Source organism: Vidua chalybeata, chromosome 7, assembly GCF_026979565.1.
Source record: "Vidua chalybeata isolate OUT-0048 chromosome 7, bVidCha1 merged haplotype, whole genome shotgun sequence".
Lineage (NCBI taxonomy): Eukaryota > Metazoa > Chordata > Aves > Passeriformes > Viduidae > Vidua > Vidua chalybeata.
In genome coordinates, this window is record NC_071536.1 from 17,011,244 (window position 1) to 17,030,744 (window position 19,501).

General features: G+C 41.6%; 1 long non-coding RNA gene across 1 annotated transcript in view; it reads left to right on the forward strand.

The window, feature by feature from the left end:
- LOC128790574 (uncharacterized) overlaps positions 1–8,786 on the forward strand; it is a 297,948-nt gene extending 289,162 nt beyond the window's left edge. Inside the window, exon 5 of the long non-coding RNA XR_008431807.1 lies at positions 7,760–8,786. This is a non-coding gene — a long non-coding RNA (uncharacterized LOC128790574). The remainder of the gene's footprint in view (positions 1–7,759) is intronic.
- The last annotated feature ends 10,715 nt before the right edge of the window (positions 8,787–19,501 follow it).

Sequence of the window (19,501 nt, forward strand, 5' to 3'; positions counted from 1 at the left end):
AAAGTTGCATTGAAAGACAAGATGAGCAAACAAATTGAAATTACAGACGATACTCCAGTTTGATTCAGATTCAGTTTTTGGATCTCTTCTTTTCTAATGGGACCACTCACAGGTCCAAAAAACTTTTGAGTTAGCTCTAAATTTTGTATTATAAGCCAACATTTAAATGTGAGTGACTGCCATTTTGTCACGTTCCTGGAAGGCAATTTGCACACAGGAGAAAGTTGCCATGTCATATAATGTAAATTACTCAAGATCACATGTCACCTCAGAGAGATATACTCTTGCTGATTTGTAAATTAAAGACAAGCCACAAAAGTTACTAATTCCTTCACAACATAACTACTCATGAGTTTCTGCTGAAAGACTGCCATCAAAAGGCAATAAATCTTCAGGAAATAATATCACAATGCTAGCTCTAAAGTACTCATGACTTTTTCCCGACTTTCTCTGGAATATTTCTTCCAAAAGAAAGCAGATGGCAAAATACTCAGTGGGTCAACTGTTGTGTCCAGAAACTCCCAGAGGTTTCCCTAATTCAAGTTGTCTCTGCACAGACATAGACAACAACAGAAATCGCCACCCACCCTTCCTTAAGATTCCCACATTTTTCCTTGCCTCACTATCAGAAGCATTACTTGAAACCAGCATGGCTGTTCAGTGCACTCTGGATGCATAAGCATAAGGGAAAAGCAAACTAACGCTTCTCGCTGAATTGGATTTGCAGATCCAGAACATGCCTGGGTCCAACTCAAATCCATCCTTTTCCTGGTGAAGCCCTTTGACAGATGACCCAACTTTGCTGCTCCTCTGCCAACCCAGCTAGGCAAAACCAGGTCTTCTCTGAAAGCCACACAGCACTGCTGAGCTGAAGTGTCTCAAGAAGCTACATCACTATAGAGTACCAGATTATTTATTTACTGATTTACTGAGGAAAAACAAATTCCTTAGAGGACAGCTTTGCAGAAGAATTCAGTGCTGACCTCATTGTGTCATTATTGATGTCAGCAAAACGTGCTGAAACAAAATAAGCCCAGTGATGGACGAGTCAGAAAACCTCACATGGTGTAAACCACAAAGAGGTTCAGAGCACCTTCATTCGCTGCTCTGCTGCTAACAAACAAAGCCCAGCCAGGGACAAGGGCTTCTGGCAGCTCATGAGGGAGCGTGTCAGGCCACACAGCCCCAGAGCGGTGTCCCCAGCCGGATGGGCGCCGCGCTCGAGCGCGGGCAGCTCCATCCATCGTGTTTGTGCCGAGGTCCCGCGTGTTGCCAGGGGTTACTGCGCACACAGCGAGGGACAAGGGGCTGCACAACAAGGGGAAAAGCGTTTCAGCCCAAAAAAGGAAAACATCGGCTACAGAAATGCAACGGCAGAGGCAAACCACCAGAGATAATCAAATGTTAATATAACCACATTCCTTTCCAGTGTAATGAAAAAACATCAGAAAGCATAAAGAACATGTTTCAAGTAATAGAGGGGTTTTTCTAGCAAAAAATTCAGATAACTCATATGCAAATGTATGAAGACTATAAGAGAAGAGCCACTGCAGACCTACCAAATCAGCTTGGCACACCTCCATGAGAGCTGTGCTGCTGGGTTGGGGCCAGGCAGGACCCCCTCGCTCTGCCCCCAGCTGCTCCCAGTGCCCACAGCCACCACCAACCCTGACCCAGCAGAGAACAAGGCTGAAATATTGCTGCTGGCACCAACCAACCATGAGGTTCAAGCAGTCCACAACCTAGGGAGGCATTAAACCTTTACAGCTGTGAACACACCAATGGCATCTCCTGAGCAGCTGTGCAGGGGAAAGGCAGAGGAGCCCCCACAACACCTATTCTGAATGAAGGACGCCAGCAAAACAGCCAACACCTGAATGTTGCCTGCTCCATCTTCAGACCACACACATTTGCTGTTAGTCACCTAAATACAAGCTGTTCTTCATGTGCTTTCATTTCTCAAGCTTGCACACTGTGAGAAAATAATAGTTAGTCCTAGGTTAAAAAAAAAAAACTTTACATTTTATAAGAGCAAAAAGCTGTTAGCTTGAGAGTCCTGTTTTCCATAAAACTCACATTCATAACAAGTAATAAAAATGGAAGTTTGCTGCAATATAATTCATGAGTCTGCCTAAAACCTAGATCTGAAGAGATCTCCATTAAAGGCAAAATGCAGCATAGGCTTCATGCCAGACCATTCTTTTGTTTCCTTTCAATAAGAGAAAGAGTGCCAACTATGATAAAGTTTTATAAGGAAGTCACCTATTTTCTAACAACATGACTGAAATTAGCCATTCATTACATGTAGGGTCTTAACTATTATTAATTGACATCGCTTCCCTTCTCATCTCTGAGCAAGCCAAGAATACTTTTTAAAATTGCATTTCTAACTCAACATTGATATTTACTGCATTCCATATAAAATTAGGCATTCCTCTGTTTAAAAGCAATCAAATGAAAGCCAGAGACCTGACCTGCTAAGTGCAGTGCTTTTCACACTTTTTATCAATTTTTTTTTTGTAAGATTCACATTTAAGGCACAAAGTTGTAGCAGAACATCAGATGACACACACAGAAAAAACATGCTGCTCTGAGTCCTTTCTGCCTAAGCACAGCAGATTCATAGCACATTGAAATCAACAGCAGACTTTGCATAGACAGGATTGCACTTGAGCTGCATCCAGAAGTATGGAAAAAGGACAACATGCATTGGGCTGAAACAATGGCTCTGTCAATTAACCCAGCTACAGTGCACTGCTACCATATCTGGGAGGACTACAGGCAATCATTGCAGCATATTCCAAGGAACTTCTGAAAGAGTGAGCCCTACCTGTGATCTAATTAGTCACTGTAAGAATATCCCTAACAACTTAAACTTAGATGTTGATAGAACCAGACAGCATCTCAAAAAAATTGCTCTATCCAGGAATACAACTCAGAATGTTAAGTATTAGAAATGTGAATTATTAGATCACTCACGTGTTTCTCCTGACAACAGGAGAATCTCCTGCAACATTATTTCCTAGCTCTTTTGTGTGCTTGTTATTTTTTTATATATATCACACTAAGTGGCAAAGAATGCTGGGTAAACAGAATAAGAAAGAGATTTTTTTTTTTTACCCCATTATAGGTCTTGTTCATATCACATGGTCAATTTGCATCACTGCCATCCCTTTGCTTTCCCACCTTTAATAGGATAGTCATATCTGTCTGCTCCTTAAGACATTTATGCTGATTACTTATCACTTACCAAAATCTTTCAAACTGAAAGTAGTGTCACAGAGGCAATATGAGACATAAATTTGTCTTTCACTGTGTTTCTTACTTCCTTTTTGTGTTGAGAGCCAAGACTCGTTTCTGATAGCTATCATGTTCTACTCCTTCTCTCATCAATTATTTGAAGAAGTTACTGTCATCCAAGGCTATGTTTCTAATGATTTTTTTTTAGCTGTGTAATTTAAAGAGTGCAAATTCATTCAATTTCATCTTATTCTGGAGATCACTAACTGTAATTATACATGGAAATGATGAAATGAAGAAAAACTAGATATACTCTAATCCACTTTCAGGGTGTAGCATAAGAAATCCAGGTCAGTTATGCTAATTTCAAACACTGCAAGTTCATCAGTGCTTCATAAAAATAAAACTTGTATCACATTATGGAGCAAAAGTTGGTTCACAACAAGGATTTCATTTTCCTCACAGAAACAGTGGAGCTAAATAAAAAGACAAATTATTCTCTTCTGACTATTTGATCAATCAAGAATTGCTAGTCAGATATAAACACACCTTAAACCCAATCCCAAACCCAAAAGACGCCCCTCCCCAAAACCTTCAGCCCTCCCAAACCAATTGAAAAAAACATATTACAAAATTTCATGTCATGCAAAGAGTTCAAGGAGATTGACCTTGGTTCTTTCAAAGGCTATAATAAGTATTCTTTGAAGAAAAGGAATGCTAGTGAGAACAGATCCTTTCACACATGCAAAGAGTAAATTAAAGTTTCAGAAATGGCTCTGACATTAAGTTCCTTTTCAAGTATTTCCTCAGTGGGAAAGAAAGAGGAAGAAATGCTAGGAGCACTGAGGGAGAGTGGGATGAGGATCCTGTGAAAGAAACTGCAACAACTAATGAAGGACATACAGGGAAACACATTGGGGAAATGTGAACAAATAAAAAAACCAAGACAACATGCATTCTACAGGATTTAAAAGAATTAGTAAAACTCCTTTATATTCTGTTCACAAGACAAATAACTGAAAAATTAAAGCAGAGGGAAATATTAACATTACCACCTTAAACAGCAAGGGTACTCGTAAATCCAGTTTCTGTTCCTAATGGTCACTCTGTCTTCAGTGAGCCTTAGGTGCAGGGCCTTAAGCAAGGACAGAGGACTATCCTAGTGCAGATGAGCTTTAATAGGGGCATGATGTTGTATCTCACAGGATCTTAGCTGAAAAAGTAATTCACATTGGCTCAGCCATTTCCATGTGGCTTTCAAGTTGCTGAAGTAATGAAATTACAGGAAATAAGCTGCAATGTAGCAAGGTGGTGGGAACTGTCTCCTGGCTGCCATGTGGATGACTAGGAACAGTCTGTTGGACTTCTTTTATTAATGATCTGGAAAACAGAATGCACTTTGATGAAACTCACAGGTATGAGTGTGAAAGACAGAAAGACAGTGTACAAAGAAAATAATAGAGAATTTCCCAGAGAAGATAGAACCATGGAAACAAAGTAACTAAAGGAGACTCAACTTGGAAAATAATGCAGCCTGGGAATGCATGTGAGAAGGAATAACAGGAAGGTGAAATCTCAGATGTAATAATGATGAAAGAGATGTAGGGAGATAGCTCAGGCTAAATGACATGAATTGGTAACGTGCTGTGGTGTGAAAAGGTCAGTACAATATGGGACAGGGTAAATAGTGTCACATCACTGAGAAAGGAACCAATACCACTTTCTGCATGCTGCTGGTACAGCTCCATCTGGAATATTATACACATTTCTAGATATTGACAAATTTGAGAGTTCAGAGAAGAGCACCAAACACGATCCAAAGACTAAGAGGATTGATTTATGAGGAGACATTAGAAGAGTTAAAAATATAAATTGCTTGGCTAAGAAATGATTAATGGGGGACATGATAACAGCCTACTAATATTTGAAGAAGACCACCAGTGAAGGAAAGGCATTTTTCAGCAGTATTCTCAAGGAACATCAGAGTTCAGAGAGCAACTGAGAAGCAAAAACATATACTGAGTAGCAAGAAACACTTACTGATCATGAATTATCATAATTTGAGGAATAATTTCCTCAATTAGTAGGAGAGGAATGTGGCTTTTTCCTGTGGCTTTCAAACACAAACTTGAAGAATTCCTTAAGAAACCTATGAACCCACAACTGCAAAAGTTTGAACTCCGACCTCTCTGATGCATTCCAGTTCAGCCAAGCTGGCTGCAGTCTACAATTCCCTCTTCCCCAAAATGATTTGGGCATATTTGTAAAGATGTTACATTCTGATTTGTGTTTCTTCCCATGCTGTTCACTACCCTGGCATTCATAAAACTAAAATAAATAATAACTGCTGTTAGAGAAGTACTTTTGTTATTGAGGGCCAGTTAAAGTCTCAGCACCTGTCTTACCACTGCATGCAAATAACAAACCAGCAGCTGGACACCTACAGAGTCTTTCAGTGACTGGGCTCTTGATGAGCTACATTCACAGTAAATATTAGATGCAGGTGCTTCTTCTTTTCTTTTTAAGGTGAAAAAATAACAGTATAGCAAAGCCTGACTACTCTGGTTTGTCAGAAAGCTCATGGTTAGTCAATAACACTGGAAAAACAGTATGAACCTGGCAAGGCATGGAGCTGGCATGGTAATTGGAATCCTTCTTCATCCAGCCACAGAGTGTTTCCCAGGGAGACACAACACCGTAACACGTGTCATGCAGCAGCAACAGAAGTTTTAAATCTTGAAGTTCCCTTAGCTAGATATATCTCCCAAAGTTAGATTAATTGTGTATCTTTCATCTTCAGCCATCTCTGAAAGGCCTTATCTTTATCTCTGCTTTCAGAGGTCCATAAATTTCTCTGTGTTCAAAGGCTTCCTCCCTTCCCCCAGTCCCTCTCTAGTTCAGATATCCGCAAACTCCAGCACGACTGGCAAATCTCTCTGTATTTAATCCCTTTAAATTATCTTCCCCTTCATACCTCCTTCCATGTCTTTCGCCTATTTCCTTCCAATGCTTCATTGCTAAGTTCATCCTTGCTGAATCCTTCTGCTGGCAACCTCCTTTCTATGAAAAACTTCCTCATTATGGAAATCAACATTGCTACTTTCTTTCCTATTAAATAGTTCCCTAGTACTGGAAACCTAAATTATTTAAAGAACAACCAAGAATAAAGAATTTACCAAGTCAATTTTAAAACCATGAAGTTTGTTTGAAGGTTTTCACTTTTTCCATGGACATCTTTTCCCCCTCTCCAGAGGCAAAATTATCCATAAACTGTTGCCAATGGTTTTGCTTAAAGCGTTCACCGAAGAACCTAGTGTGAAATATATTCAACTTTGATACTTGTTTTCTGCTAAGTAAAGGAATTTAAATCCCTTTAAAAAATTGATTTCATTTATAAGCAGGTAGCTATGTTTTCAATGCAATTTTTATTCATGGTTTTCTTCACAAGATATAACTGATTCAGGTAGATCAGTCCCTGTACACTAGGTTACCATAATTATGCATGATACCCATTTCAAAATTAGTTCCAACTAGTTAGCTTCACTGCATGACAATTCACACTGCCAATTGAGAATTTAACCTAGTTTGATGATGGATACATAAAAACAGCAAAATCCATATTTTATACACTGTAGGAAATAAACTCTCTGGCTGGCCAGGGACGTGAAGCATATAAAGGGTTTTCATTTTAGATGGCTGGAAATTTTAAACTCAAGCAGCTTTTAATCAACATACCATTGAAAACAAATTTCAGCAGTTGCATTTCTTATTCAGCAGCAATACAATGTAACTGAAAATAGAAGCTCCAAAAGCTTGATAGTCAACATGTGTTATAATAAATTATATGTAAATAGCAGTTATGGTGTACTAAGAAAAGCCAGAAAAGACAACCAGCTTCAATAAGCTGGAGGGGCTGAGAAAAGGGCCATTTCTGTCCTACTGTTCTGAAATAATTCCTATAATTCAAACACTCGCATGTATCACTGGTTTCTATTATTATCAAGTTGCAGTAGCATTAAGTCCCATAGTACTAAAATAGTTTTTAGAAAGCTAGCATCAGTTACCAGAACTAGACACTGTTATCCCTCCCTCTCAGCGTCAGCAGCAAGGCCGGAGCAGGCTCTGGGCTGAGGAGGAGCTGCAGGAGTTGTACAGATGGTGATGAGCACTCAGGGGTGCTCACAGGGTGAGCTGCCCCGAGCCTGTGATCCCGGTAATTCCCCACCAGTGCAGTGGGCACCCGGCACTGAACAGAGCGGGGCTGCTGCAAATCACCTGCAGGGTCACACCTCAGGCCTTCCAACAGAGGTGGGGGCTTATTCCCCATGAAACCAAGGGCTGTTAGTTGGGCTTAAACAGCCATGGTTACACCAGTAAAAGGGAATTAAGTGTTCAGCCTGAGCATCTCCCCACACATGCAAATTTACTGAAATAGAGTGAATTTTCCCTGCAAATACAAGGAAGACAGGCTGCCTTTATTTCTGAGTTTGGTTTCTTAACAGCTTTCTTCTTACTCTAGGTGAAGATGGCTAATTACGAACCACACAGACAGACAGTGAAGACTGCACACTCCACCAAGAGACCAAGATGCAGGCTACAGTTTTTCACCAGGAGAAAGAAGAAAACACTTCTTCTTCATAAGAAGAAAGTGTAATAAAAATCAGTCATGGATTCACCATGTGAAGCGACAGCCTCCATCACTCCCCTCCATTAAGCCCTATCCTGCATCCCTGTGCTGTAGCTGTGGAACTTCATCCATTAGTGCCATGCTGTGGGTCCACCTTAGTCCCTCAACTCAGGGTGCTGGTTGGAGGGAGCTGGATGCTGCAGAAAGCAAGCATATGCTGGAGACCTGCCTATGTAACACAGGACCTAGCACAGGCTGAAAGGGCAAACTGGTTCCCTTTGGACTGTGCATACTTCTGAGGGGAATGAATTTGGTACAGAGGACTAATTGGGTGAGTCACTGGTAAGACTTCAACATCATGAGTAGGAACAAAAATCTCAGTGGAACAGTACAATAATTATTTAAAGTTTTTAAATTATAATTTGCAGTGAAGAAAAAGAGAACCCTTCATCCAAAGGAAATTTTACAGCAGTGATTGTTCTGACATGAGCAGTGGACAATAAGGGAGGTGCCAGCCCAGGAAAATGTGTGTGGAGCCATTGGCAGAACACGCATGGGAAGATAAAAACTAAAAATCCAAGTGAACTCTGGCATATTGCAGCTGATGACAATAAAGCTCCCACACTAATACTTCAGTAGGAAAAGGCGCCAATAAAGAGCTTATTGAAAAGCACACAGAATCAGAGCTTGATATGTATTTAGAACAACCGCGTTTCAGAGCATGCATGGAGCTGTCACCTGAGGACATTTTTTCCAAAATAAAACAGAAACCCAGAGTAGCTGCATTATTAAAGACTGGGGACTTGTAAAAATGGAGGCTGAGAAAGCAAAGCAAACTCCTCAGTCAAACTCAGTGCTGTCAAATCCATCTCATCCTGGAATGGGTGAGAGCTGGTATTAAACTTCATGGGGATTCTGAGTTTCCTGGAAATTGCAGATGTGTATTTTTTACAGTAATTGCTGTATAAGTGATCCTTTAATTTTCTCCCATACATCCTCTTAATACTCTCTGCAGACTCATCAGCCTTCACTGGCTATTATCCCTGACCTGATCCATTAGGTCGACTTGTATTACAGCACTGGTCTTTATTTTATATTACACAAATAGGGTCAGGCAAATGCAAACATGAAATGCGCAGTGTTAGAAATACGCAACTGTAAACATATGTTTGTTGGGCAAAATATGCAAATACCTAATAGCCCTCATATCAAAGGTCTTAGGCTTTCAAAACCAGAGAATTCCAAAATTGTCAGCAGGAGGAACAGGATTGTAAAAAGCACAGAAAAGAATCATGTGCTTGTCACATTGTCACAGCCCACCACCTACTGCACTTCAGAGCAGCAGATTGTGATGGGGCGAAAGTTTTTAGCAGGGCCTGTCGTAATGAACAAAGGAACAAAGGATAACGGCTCGATTAAGAGGGTCGATTTAGATTAGATGTAAGGAAGTTTTTACGATGACGGTGGTAAAGCATTGGAACAGGTTGGCCAGAGAGGTGGTCAACGTCCCATCCCTGGAAACATTCAGGGTGGTCACGCTGGTCTAGTGGGAAGTGCACGGGAGTTGGGCTCGAGGGGCCAAGTTCCCTTGAACCCAAACGCTCAGCGCCCCGGTGATGAGGGGCCCTTGTCCCGTGCCGCTGCCGGGCTCGCAGCTCGCCAGGGCCGGCAGCGCGCGGCCCTCACGGACGGCCCCGCGGCCGCGCCACAGCCAGCGCGGGGCCGAGCCCGCCGCGGGGCGCGCCCGTGACGTCACGCGCGGCCGGCCGAGCGCGGTGTGACGCGCGGGAGCGGCGGCGCTGAGGCGCCGCTGGGTGTCGCTGTTGGCGGGCGGCGGCGCGCGGGGCGCAGCGCCGGTACAAAGCCGGGGCGGCGCGGGGCGGCCGCCGCCATCTTACGCGGCCCCGCCCGGCCCCGCGGCTCCTTCAGGCGCGGCGCTGCCACGCGGAGCTCGCACCCTCTGGGGCCGGAGGGGCCCCGGCGCTGCCGCCCTCGGGCAGGCTTTGGTCGGTTGCCGCCAGGCCCGGCGGCAACTCGCAGAGAGGGCGGCCCGGCCGCCGCGTGTCCGTCGCTCCTCGCTGAGCGGCGTGTGCCACAAAGGAACGCACCTCGCTGCCAGCGCTCGGGGGACGCTTTGAGAGCAGCTGGGATAATTTGCTGGAAAATTGAATTTCGGGGCAAAAGGAAAATCAAATTAGGGACAGAAAAGAGATAAGAATGCTGAACAAGGGTTTGTGGACGGTTTTGCAGCTGTAGAAAAGGCGGAGCGCGCTGAGCTGCCTGACATTCGGGGAGAATGTGGGAGGTGGTGTAAGGCATAGGTGCCCAGCGCAGGTGCACCAGGTTTGGGTTTTATCCCTCTCTTATATCTGGAGGTTTATGGGGAAGTCAGTGCTGCAGAAATGGACACTCATTCCTGGTCCCTTCTTAGGGACAGGTCACATTGAAGGACATTTTTCATCATGGAACTTAGTCCTTCCTCCACTTTATCTCTGAATTTTGTCCCTGGAGATTGATTTAGGCCACGGTGTCCTTGTACACGTTTGATGGCGTCACCTGGTTCCAAATGGGACATGTTTCCCATCCCCAGGGCAATCCCAAGTGACAGGGTAACACTCCCTCACCAGGGACGCTCCACTGAAAGGGGGACGAGGAGCCCAGGCTGGGTCTGTCACAGCACCCCGTGTCACGCTGGGTGATCCTTCTTCAGGAATATGCCAGGAGCCCTTCTGGTCAGGGCCACCATTCAGCAACAGGGCCTCTTCAGATGGATCCCTCTGGCACCACCACTTGAAACCGCTCCTGTGTGCAGGACTAGCCTGAACACTTAATAAAAAAGTGGAGAAGAATGCAAATTAGGAGACGAGAAGCTTGTAATAGGAATGATTTGTCATGACAACTGTGCGCAGAGGTAAAAGATGCTCAATGCCTCAGGCAAGTAAAGGGCCCAGTACTACTCTGGCACAAGCTGTTGATTTAGAAAGGCAGACTCAATGAAAAACAGCACAGAATCAAGCGTTTAGCCTGTTACAGGAAAGTTATTCAATCTGAATGAGAGTCTGTGAAAGAGTAAGAGACTGTCTTTTTCTGAAATTCTGTGATTTTGTGAAAATTGCTGAACATCCACAGCAAATCCACATATTTCAGCTCAAGCAGCATTTTGAGGCGGGTTCCCACCTCTGCTGTGTAGGATTTTTTTTTTTTTTTTCTGTGGGAATGCTACTGCCATTAAAGAGCAGAAACAGGAGAGATCCTTGGATTTAACACCTTCCTCCTTCCAGAACTAAGGTGAAGAAGAGCAAAATGCAGTCCCTCATTCATGCCCTGGTAGATCATTACACAGCCACAGCTGTCACCAGCCAAGCCCTGCAGGACTGTTGGTCTGTGATGCCTTAGCGAGTTGTAAAAGGAACTACTGGCAGTTTGCTACCACAACATAAACAAGAACGTGTTCCTTTTGTACCCATCTCCTTTACTCCCTAGTCTATGAACTTTCGTAAAGAGCTGATTATGGCACTTGCCTGAGTTTACAGGGAGCAGTATCTTGTATCTTTCTAATAAAACAAGGTATTTCAAGAGCTCTGCAAATCCCCTTTGGGCTGAGGGGACCTTTGGAACACTCCTCATCACAGCAAAGAGCTGTGTAAATTCAGCTTTAAAAATGTTGCAGTTCAAATGACAAGCCTGCATACATCAATAGCGGCAGCACTGATGCAAGAAGCTCTGGCAGTCCATGAGAACAGCAGCAGGGACACTTTGGGAGCCAGTTGTGTTTTGTGTGGTTTTTCCACCTTGAACACACACCGAGGCACACACACTCAGTGCAATCTACCCTGACAGCAGATTGCTGACAAGTGTGAAACAATCATTTCTAAGACAGGCTTAAATCATTCACGTAGCTTTGCCCTGCAAAGCAAAGTGCAAAGCCTGCACTTCTCATCCAAAGTTGGGAATTTGCCAGTTCCAGGTAGAATTTAGCTGGAATATCCACAACTCAAAAAATTCTTTAGAAAACAAGTACTGTTAAGCTGGAGTTGGTGACCCTCAGCCTGCTAACTTTGGGCATCTTGACTGAGTGTCTTCACTGCTTAACATGAATCAGAAAGCATAGACAGCCAGAATAGGTCTTGGGAAAGACATCAAACGAGCACCAGAAGGCATTAATGAATACAAGGTTTTTCTTTCTTTTTTATGTTTTGGTTAATCTTTCGCATTTAAAAGCTCTACTAATTTCCTTGATTTTAGGAATGAGCAATCCCATGTTTTATAAACATTCTAAATCCTGCTATAGGAAGGGTGTTGGGTCCCAAAACCTGCTGTGTGTAGGTTGTGTCACAGTCTGACATCAATTAAGACATAAAGAACAAAAGAGATCTTTCTGCTGCTGCAAAGGAGGACATATTGAAGCCAATCCTCATCCCCAAGAACATGTGTTTCTCTTCTAGACAGATGAGATTGGAGTTCATCAGGAAGTTGTTTTCTTTCTTACAAGTATTATTCCCAGCCTTGTTTGTGAATTTAGCCATAGAATAAATAAAACATGAACAGCAGCGTTGTGAGGTGTGTCCATCCCAAAGGAAAAAGCCCTGCAGCTGTGGCAGGGATGCTCTCTGCTACCCACATAGCCAGTAGGATGTACTGGTGCAGTAGCAGTCTGCATGGTGGAGAGTCTCTGTTAGAGCTGCCCATCTCTTTTATGTGGGTGACCATCAGATGATCGCACCCGTCTTTTTGGACTGCTGAACAGAATTTGAACAGGGAAATGAGATTTCTGTGCTTGTCAACCAGCAGTTGTAGTAATTCTCCTAGGCACAGTAGTTCTAAATAAGATGTTGAAGTCTCCCTCTGTTTTGCTGCTGGTAGCAGAACACAGCTCTCTGCAGATGATTTTCTGGTGCTTTCAAGCTGGTTTTGAGGGCCATATAAAATAAGTTGTTTGCTTAACCCCAGGTAAGCACACAAGAAGAAAGTCTTTCGCACAAATGGTGAAGATTGTCAATACAGTCCTTTTAATGTAGCGGAATGGAGTTGTAAAAATCCCAGTTCTACAGCAAAAGGATTCCTTTGATGTAGAGAATGTGGAATATGCTTTGTAGAGACTTTGCAAATTCCAGTGCATGGTATGTATGCTGACAAGCAGGGGTTCTAGATGGAGGGGCTGTGGAGTGAGTCCAAGCAGTGGCCTGGCCCCTGCAATGACTCAGGGAGTGGGGGCTTGAGCATCTTAGAGAGTCCTCCACATGGCTTCAGTGGCTCACAGACTTACCAGAGGCTTCAAAATAACTCAGACTGTGGGCACCAGGGAAATTTTCCAAGCTACTTTATACCAAATTTTCCAATTCCTTCCCATTAATTTCTTATATATTACTTAAGGCTGGCAAAGATCTTGGCATCACCTATATTCCTGAAGCAATTGCAGCTCATTCATACAGAAACCCTTACAGGATTAAGGAGGCTTCAAATGAGCTGTGTTGCTTGCTTTTTTTCCTATTTTATTCCTTTTGTATCCTAGCTATTCTGGGATATTTACAATCGTTTTCATCCTTGGTTCCCGTCTACTAACTCTGTGTTTCAAGTGAGTGGGAAGGAATTCTATGTGTTGTTTTGAATAAAAGATTTTTTTCAAAATTTAGAGTGTGACATACCCTTTTCTAAATCCAACGTGTAGGAATGCAGCAGTCCAACCTCCCTTATCCTTGGAACCATCTACACAAATCTTCACTGAGCCAAGACCACAAAGAGGGGATAAGGAACTCATGAAGAGGTTCACAAGTGGCACGTGACAAGAGGTCCAGGATGTCCTATCAGCCCACTCAGTAGGGCTCAGATAGGCTGGGCCATTCCCTCTCCCTCCTGTTACAGAGGGTTCAGGTTAATCAGTAACTGATGGTTATGTAGTTATGGTTATGTGGTGTAACCCAGAGATGAGAGCAGCTCTCAGACCAAAGGAGAGAGGACTCTCTGGAGAACTGAGGCCATGTGTGAGACAGCAGAGGAGTACTAGGATTTAAACATGAATCGTTACTGTGTTAAAGTCTGATGAGATGCATGCTTGTGGCTCAGTTCTGACCCTATCCCCACTCACATGAAATTTTTGAGAGCTTTTCCTTACATTAGCAAACATGTCCAAATCCTAAGTTGGCAAAACTGGCCTGCTTCAGCTTCTACAAAGAGGCAGCTGCTAAAGCATGTGTTTTCCACTCACACAAGGACTCCAGCATCAAACATGATGGGCATTTTTTTTCCCCTCTGTCTTCTGCTTCTGCAGCAGTAGTGTTTCACAGAAATAACTTGGTCTGTATGAATTTGCATGACACCATATTCCCTGAACTGTTTAGCCCTGAACCATATAAAGTGTATAGAGAGGGTCCCTCAGATAGGGAGTCTTCATTTTATATGGAATAATGAAAAATAACCACTTAATGATATAGAAAAAGCTATATAAAAATTAATTTCCATTCCTGCTGCACAGTAATGGCCTTGTTTCCAGAATCAGAAAGACAGCAGAGTAAGTAACACAAAGCATCAGACCCACTTTTATGAAATAGGCTGTTTTGTGTCAGTGATAGAAAGGACAAGGGAGAAAATGCCTCCATCAAGCTGTGCTTTCTAGTATATTTTGTGTATATTGAAGTGCTTCCTGGTATATTTAGAAACAACCAAATGACAGAAAATACGGTTTGTAGTTAAGGTCCCTTATTAACACTTTGACTGAGTGCAGAGTAAGGAAATACACAATATTCTGCAATGAATAAATGAATATTTAACAAATCTGAATGAAGATAAATTGAGAAAATTCTGTCATAAAGACAAACAAATACATCTTTATTGCATAGGCAGCAGCTCCACATTGCACATGACAAGGTTTGCTTTATGTAATAGGGTGAAGAGGTATTGCTAACAGTGTAGAATACAGTGGAATTGAGAAAATATATTTTTAAATTTCCATAATGGAATAAGGCAGCATGTCTTAGGTTACTCACATTTTAAATTATTATTGCTGAAGACATTTTTTACATCATTAGTTTTTAATATAGATGCTGTTTGCTTCCACATTACAACTTAACTCTGGTTTGTAGATTGAAGATACAACACATGGGTGCCTGGAATGTAGGTTCTGTTAGAGCTAACCAGGTTTTTCTACTGAATTTTACACACATATATCTAGAATAGTAACAGTTTCCTACATTTTTTATTAAATAGCCCATCTGTTCCAGTATTTTTCCATGTTAAAAAAAAAAGGCAGAAAAAGCAGCATAGCAAAGTCAACATGCTAATTTTTGTAATATATCTATTTGGGCAAAGAAATTTTCTTTCTACTGACATTTGCTAAAAGAAGATAAATATTATTGGAAGCTTGCAACAAAGGTGTAATGGAATGCATTTCTTCCCATCCCCTTCAGAGGCCCGTGTGGATTCCCACTCGTTCCCAGAGGAAAGTCTGTACCACTGCAGAGGTGCTCTTGCACAGAGCTGTGGCTGCTCCATGAAGTCACATTTAAGAACATTGCTTCAGGTTTTAAGCCTTTGTATTTTTGCATCCACAAATCAGTGCGAGTATCTATTTTAATATCATAATAAGCATCAGTGGCTAAAGTGACTGTAATGATTTTTCTTCCTCATGCCATATTTAATATGTATTCATCAGAGATCAATAATCTGAAGAATATTTCTTGTAAGATTCTACAATGTATGTAAGCCTCTGGAATTTCTTAGAAAGCAAGTCGTTCAAGTGGTTTCAGCAGGGTTACTCAGAGAAGTCAATCCTTTATGTGGAAAAAAACTCATTTGCAACTCACTTGCTCCATTTATATTCCAGGGATGCCAAACACTTGGAAGTAATGCATTTCATTGGCATTGTAGTGATGTAGTATAAAAAAAATTGGCACAGATGTAAATAACCATATCTAACACTTGCAGGAAAGTATTAGGATTCCAAGCACAGGGCTCGTTTTACTTTGAGACAAGTTAAGATTAAATCTGGGAATCTACCATATGCCTAAATCTTCCTACAGAAGGGGGAATGCCATCAACACTCAGCTGGTGTGGAGCCACTGTGAGGTGTTTGCAGTGACTTCTCTAAATAACTAGAGCCACTTAGTCTGCTGTTTGGTATTCCCAAACTTGAGAGAAACATCATCACTACAGATGGCACCTGCAGCTGAAGAAAACCCCATTCCACAAGTATTGTGGAACTGAAAACATTCTAGCAATATCCACTATCAGCAGGAATATTATTTCTTCACAATCTGTTCTTTAAGGATGACAATGAATTAAAAGAGAAAAATATGGGAATTTACACCCGCTGAACTCAGTGATTATGAGAACCAGGTAGAAATAGTGATGCTTGTTGCTCACATAAGCCAAATGCTCTTGGTATTAAAACTTTGTCATTATGCAATAAACACATTATGCAAGAGTTTAGTAACTAAACCCAAGAAATTAAACTTTTCATTTTTAGAAGTTATAGCTGACAATGAAAAGGGAAACTATGAGTCCATGAATTAGATCTGCAGTCATTATGGGTCCTTTTTATTGTGTTGCTGGAGTTTTTACTGCAGTAATGGTAAATTTCTAAATACATTATACTCCTTTCCATATTTATTTTTGACTTAATTCTCATTTCAATTGTGTAAAGTATGATTTCATTAGTCTTCACTGATTCATAGGAAATGTGATATGGACTGTGTCTTTTTATTAATGAAAGGAAAAATAAGAACGAAGATGTAGATTGTAATGAGGTTTACAAATATGTTTGCTTCATTTTAAAGTAGTTCTGATGCAAATTATTACAAGATTGGCAAGTCTAAGTCTGTTGCGTATTGCTTGTAATACAAACCATGCCTAATGAGAAAAATGATGTAAACAAAAGCTGTAGTTTTGAGACTCAGCACTCCTCTATCCTTACGAGCAGGGCTTCATGTCATGAACTAATGAATTAACTTAGGTGTTAAAAGAAAGATGTTACCACTGTAATAAATAAACAGATATTTTATTCAGCGAGTAAGAGCAGAGGAAGAACAGGTACGTCATTCCTCTTGTTTCTTCTGATACTATGTGGGTTAAAAGTTAGATTTAGTTACAGTATTTTCCCGAAGTGTTTCACAAACTGAAAGAAAGAAACCCCTGCTTGCTCCAGTGACCTTTAATAGTCGAAACCAGCTGTTTGATAGGCCGTAGGAATTTGATACTATTATTTTGGACACCAAACATGCATCCTGGGGGTGAAGTTTGTAGTGGGAGAACTGTTTAAATTGGCACAGATTGAAGGCTAAAACCTTCTTAGAAATTATAAAATATATTAATTTCCATAATTTATGACAAATGTTTGCATAAAGGAAAACACATATGAATGTGGCAAAAAATTGGAAAGATAAATCCAACAAAACCAGTTTCAGTTTTCAGTATCCTTCAGCATATATTCAAAGCAAAACTCTTATATTAAGGGAAAAAAGGCATAAGCCATATGAGAAATAAATAAAAATGCTTTCCTCTTTTTTCCATGTAACATTGACTATACTTCCTATTTGTTCAAATCTTTACATGGTATAGACAAATACAGCCTTTAATACAACAGTCTTTTCACATTAAGGTTCTGAACAGGGAATTATCCTCCCACTCTAGCTTCTAATTTCCTCTTCCTGTCCCATATATAAAACAGCTGGGTGCGGTTGTCTGATGAGACCAGCTGCCTTGGTCTCCAAAGCTATTTTACCCCTTCCTGCCTGGTGCATGAGCTCTGCTCAGTTAAGGGGAAGAGGAGAGGGGAAGTAATTCTGATCTGGTTTTCTGTGTTTGTTTTAATTTCTGTGTTTCTAAACCCTGAGAAATCAAATCAGTACTGTATTTGTTCCATTAGAAAACTTAAAAAGAAAATGCAGTAAGGAAGGAGTAGCACCTCAAAAGATGCTTACAGAGAAGGCCTAGAGCTAAATCTAGAAAAAGGATTTTTGTGCTTTGCTTTTGAGTGAGACAAAGCTACTTCAGTTAGATGGAGAAAGAAGGATTTTCCCCAAGCTACAAAAAGATGAGAATTATGGGGAGTTTCAGCTGAGAAAATTAGACCTGGTCTGAATGCAAAGACTAGAGAGCTCAAGACAATAAGAATCTTCCCAAATTTATAACACAAGTAGGCTGGTAATCATGTGGTGTAGTTCATTGTGGTTGAGATCAAGAGACAGGTGGGAGGTGCTTAAAATGGAGGAAGGAGGAAGAATATTCTGAAGTTGTTCTGGGCTTTAGCCACTGGTTCCGTATCCATTAGATTTCAGTGATGCCAATAGAGATTGCTGCTGTAAGCCTGGAGAGTCAACAAATGAGTCTCTAGTCTTGAAATTAGGCCAGAATAATCTAAAGGATAACATGTGGTGTGGTACAAAGCAGAAGTCCCACGGGAACTGGAGGAAAGAAGGGGAGAGTCCTTCTAAAGGAACAGTAGAAGAAAGAAGGCACTTGGTATATGAGGTTGTCACTGAAATTAAGAGGGTATGAGGATGTAAATATTTATTTGAACATATGCAATGGAGAGTGTTGAAAATAATGATACATGGAGGGAACAAAAATTGAATAAATGAATGTGAGATTTGTCTAGGAAACCATCTCTTGAAACAGTAATGACGGCCTATCTATTGAAATATGAGGAGGAAAGTCACACTAAAGAGGAAGTGGTGTGAAAAAAAAAACTATGCAATGGTATTGACATCACAGAATGAGCCAAGAGATGGAAGAAGTTGGTTGCTGTGTTTTTGTGTGGTTGGATTTTGTGTATGTGTATCAGGAGAAAGCATTTGTTCTATATTTCCATTTTAAAAGAAAAGAGTAAAAAAGAATCCAGTAGAGCCTGAGGGGAAGGTTCAGGAGGAGGTCAGGGACTGGCTGGAGGAAGAAAGATGAGAAATTTGCACACCTGCAGTAGAGACCACGTGGAAGAGACTTGGGAGCAATCACTGATGGCAAGGGTAAACTGATGAGAGATCAAATCATGCTCTGTTAAGCTGCTTTCAAGAGATTGCCACGGCCCTGTGCAGTGAAAAGGAAAGCAGAGGAAGGCAAAGAAGATTGCTATCACTAAAAACTGCAGTCCAGAGACTTCTTTTTGCTGGGAGAGGTGTTCTGCTGGGGTGAGACCAAAAGAGGGAAGAATAGGTTTCTGATGGGGAAAGTCATTCCAGGTTTTTGCCAGATACATTCTTGAGCCGAAGAGCAGCGGTTCAGGAAGCAGATGTTTGAGGGACTTAGCAAAGTGGACAAAAATATTAAGGCATGGAAGATCTAGGAGGGGGAAGGAGCATGCAGCAATTGAGGGGAGGTGCTTTAGAACAGATGTAGAGTTTCTGCTCTTTGCAATACTAGGCAGGTCCTGCTCTTGAGAAATGTGAATGAGTAAATAATAAGAATGCATCCAAATAGAATGTAACCTTGCAGCATCTGCCTGGAAAAATAATTGGAATCAGAAGGGTAATTTTATAACTGACAGTGCAACTCTTTACATCAGCAGGAAGAGCCATGTTAGAGTGTGTGGGGAGAGAAGAAATCCTGAGAATGTTGATTCATTCCTATGCTTCCCAGCAGATTCCCATTGCCTGAGGTTGAAAAGGGGGCAGAGACAAGAGTAGGAAGCCCTGGCAGCTGCAG